The sequence below is a fragment of the Lygodium microphyllum genome, chromosome 7 (genome assembly GCF_053477565.2).
Source record: "Lygodium microphyllum isolate KBCC chromosome 7, Lygodium_microphyllum_v1.1.10, whole genome shotgun sequence".
Taxonomy (NCBI): domain Eukaryota; kingdom Viridiplantae; phylum Streptophyta; class Polypodiopsida; order Schizaeales; family Lygodiaceae; genus Lygodium; species Lygodium microphyllum.
In genome coordinates, this window is record NC_141141.1 from 1,356,126 (window position 1) to 1,360,145 (window position 4,020).

General features: G+C 48.1%; 1 non-coding gene across 1 annotated transcript; it reads left to right on the forward strand.

Annotated features, from left to right (window-relative positions):
- Positions 1-385: 385 nt before the first annotated feature.
- Positions 386-458, forward strand: TRNAN-GUU (transfer RNA asparagine (anticodon GUU)). Its single transcript has one exon. It is a non-coding gene; the product is annotated as a tRNA-Asn (tRNA).
- The last annotated feature ends 3,562 nt before the right edge of the window (positions 459-4,020 follow it).

Consider the following 4,020-nt stretch of genomic DNA (forward strand, 5'->3'; position numbering starts at 1 on the left):
ATGCGATGAGGACAGTGTATCGTTCATGGCCATTCATGCAATGCTTACCACAATTGATTGCAATGGTATTAAGGTAGAGTGCAAGCGGGAATTGTGTGAATGGGTCAGGGTGACAGGTCTAACCATAGGCGAGACAAGCTCTTAGGTTTGGCCTGCCCTCGATGTACCTTGAACTATTGTGGGTGATGCTAGGGGGCTAGGGAACTAGGGACGGAGCCAGCCGACCCAGGTCACTGGACGAACCTAATTTGAGGACCCCTAGGTGCAGTGTTATGATAATTGAAACTTAATATCAGTGTTTAGGCATTTTAGTTATTCTTAAACTCATTAATCCTCATATGATTTAATATGGCTAAAGAAAAAAAATAAATTTCCATACAGGGGTTCCGGATTAGCTTAATTGGTAGAGCAATGGACTGTTAATCCATAGGCTGTAAGTTCGAATCTTGCATCCGGAGTTTAAAAAGAAATAAGCAAAATATGATCATGGGTGCTTCTTTCTTCTTTCTTTCTTCTTCTTTTTTTTGACTTGCCTGAGTACAACCATTGCAATATGTTGAGGTCGTCAGCTTTTCAATGGGCCGGGAAATGTCAAGCTTCGAAGGCTCAGGAATTGGATAGGACAGTGATGATTGTGCCCTAGCCTCGTTGTTAGAGAAGCCGTTGTTGCGATGTTTGTACGATTGAGGTAACAACCGTCGTGAGGTCACTGTAGAGCTTGACCCAAGAAGAGAGCCTAGCCCATGACTACGCTTTGGTTCGTGCGATGTGGGCACTCGCAAGGGTGATTTTTCACATTCGACAGCGTGGCTTTGTTGCGGTTCTTTGTGAGGTTGGTGGTCTTGCAGTGACTTGGGCATTGAACACATTTGCACGAAGACTTGTGTCATCCTGCATCCATTTGTCACTTCATGAGAGTATATGCAAGTCACATGCGTCAAGTACAACGAACAATTGCAATCATTTCAAGATATAACTTTTTAAAATGCTATGATACTAGTTGCAATGCCTATTCCAGTGCTTGTTAAAGACATGGCATATATTAACGATAGATAAAGGAAGTGTGTACAAGTGGGGAGCCTGCCCCTTTAATCATCAAAAGACAAAAAGTTATGGCATGATGACTTGTCAAGTTTCTTGTACATTATAGGGGCTACTCGATTTGCACAAGGCAGGGTGAGTCTGGGTGGTTAGGCGACTGAGGCTCTGCTGATGCGAGACTCCTGTGAGGTTGGGCAGGGAATATGTCGGTCAGGACATGAATGGTGTAATCTCTGGCCGCCACCGTTTCCAAAATGCTTTTGAACAATTCATTGAATTCTTCCCTGTCTCGAGCTACCGTTTCTGCCTTTGAGCACATGGTGCCCAAGCGTCCGTTGGGGGTTTGCGCAACTGGTGTTGCCACATCTTGTGTGCTTCTTTGAGCTTCTACTCCCCTGGCCCGGCCGGGGCAATGTCACTTGGGACCTCGTTTCTTTGCATACCTTTTGAGGATGGGCACGTAGTGCACCAGTGGAGGGGCGTGTGCTGCATGTTCCCGTCGACAGTGGAGAGCGTCTTTGCAAGCCAGCTACCCTAGGTTCTCCATGTTTTCCTCGTAGGGGGACCTGCAAGATGCAAACCAAGGGTTAGGCCTTGATACAGGATAAAACCGTTTGCATGGAAAGGATTATAGTGTGGGTTATCAAGCGCATATGACAAGAAAGGGAGGGGTGAGGCATGCAATGTTCGTTGTAGAGGGAAGGCCCCCATGATGATGTTCATTTGGTCTCCAGCCATTAGTAGATCCTGGCTTATGCTAAGTTGCATGGACCGGTTGTTAGGGAGCGGGCCAGGGCTCATCCCCGGAAGGATAGACCATAAAGGGGAAAGGTGTATAGGAAGGGATAGTACCCTGTCCCCACCTTCAGAGATGTAGGTCAGGGCTTCCTATGGTGGTCATGAGGGGTGCATGCCCTCAGCCCGGAGGTGGAAATGGTCACATAACTTCTAAATATGTGGTGAGAGGAAGATCCAACGAGCTTAGCCTGTTGACCCCAACTCTTCTCCCTGCGCTTGACTATTATTGCTTGTTATTAACCCCAACATGAAGAAAGTAAAAGGAAATAAAAAAGATGCAGGGCAAAGGCGGAAAAACGGTAGCTCGACTGAAGAAAGAAGAGGAGAAAAGGCCAAAAGCACAAGGGCAACCTTAAAAGTCCAAGGCAGCTGCAAAAGGGGAAAGGTGCATTTTAAAATACAAAGGCGCACCCTAAAATCTTGTAAAAGAGTGCCAGGCAATGGAAAATCCGGAAAGCTAAAATAAAAGACAAAGATAAAGGCAAAGGCCAAGGCGAGAGAAATGGAAGGCAAAGGCACACCAGGAAAAGCGCAAGACAAAACTTGTGTAAAAGAGTGCAAGTGCACCACGGTTTAATTCAGGGAGTGCCGGGCTCTCACCCGTGCAAATTGTAAATGTAGATGGGCAGTGGAAAGAAAGCTAGGAAGATAGAAGGACAATGGAAAAAAGGGCCTAGGCTACGGCCGGCCATGTAAAAAAAGGGAAAAGGGGATGACCGCCCAAAAGGGATTTAGGGTTTTGTATATAAAGTTGAAAAGTGAATGAGAAGCTCATTCTTGTGTGTGGCCAAAAGTAGCTTTCCTCTTCTTCTTCTTCTTGCTTGCTTGAGCTTGTGCTTGAGAGAGGGAGTGTGAGAGTGTGAGGGAGTGAGTGTGTGAAGGTGAGGGACCATGGGGTGGAGAAGCTCTCCATCTTCTCCTCTCTTCTTCACTTCTCTTCTCTTGCTCGCAATGATGGAGCTTGGAGCGTGGAGCTTGAGGATGGAGCTTGCTTGAAGCTTGCACTTGGATCGTGGAGCTACCGGAGTGCGTGGGAGAGGAGGTAACTCGAACGGCATGGAGGTAAGCTCACTACACCCGTAGATATGGATGGCGCATCGGCTATGTGAGAGGTAGCCATTAGTGCTCAGCTTGGAACGCTTGAAGGAATAAGCGGTCTGTGGGTCTTGACGGTAGAGCGAAAGCTCCCCATTTTGGTTCCATTGCCGAAACCAACGGATTCAATCCCTGAGTGCTTGCGCGCTTCGAATCGAGCATCAAAGTAAGGGTTTTCCCCCGAACCGGTGCTTGAGATAGGTAGGAAGTGAGGGGGTTGAAGATGATATTCGATCTCCTTGGGAAGTAGGTTTTTTGCTTTTTGAGATTTATGTCGTGAGATGGAGTAGTGTAGGTATTTACTTTGTGATTTGGATGCATTAGAGTAGGAGAAAACAAAGAAAAACAAAGAAAATAAGCACTAGGGTTTACTATTGCAAAACACGGCAAGAATCGTGCAAAAGTGGTAAAAAACTCACTGATGATGCCTAAGAACGGCAAGTGAGCCATTGGGGGCATCAATACCATACCTAGGAAGGGATATAAGGGCCAAAAGTGGCAAGAAAGGCCACATTGTGCATTGCAGGGTTTCAGGAGAGCAGGAGAGAAGAGGAAAGCTTGGTGAGGGGATCCGCTTCAATCTTGGCATCAGAGAGATATTTGGCCAGCCCAGGTAATTCTATACCTTCCCCTACATGAGTAGGATGGATCTGGAGCTGCTCGACAAGGGGGAAGGCCTCCAACACCGGGCACGGTGAATTTCGTGAGGTTCGGCGAAAAGACACGTGGCGCCCGACGCGTCTGAGTGACGGCTACTCTGGTCCGAGGCCCAGAATCGGCCCTCAGATTGCTCAACTCGACCCATTCGGCCACTACTACTCGGATGCCCACACTCGGCCCGTCCGAGTCGAGCACTCGGACTACCTCAAAACTCGGCCTCGGCCCATTCGGCCCGCCTGACCAGCCTCGGCCTACTCGGCCCTCGGACACCCAGGTTCAGACTAGCTAAATTTGGCATTCGGACAGTCACATACAACCCTTTCCACTCGGCCCTCGGACGTGCCGAATCAGGCACTCCGACCCTGCAATTTGGACCAGTTGGGTCGAGTGTGCAGTTTCACCAAATTTTCAGAAAATGTTACCTGA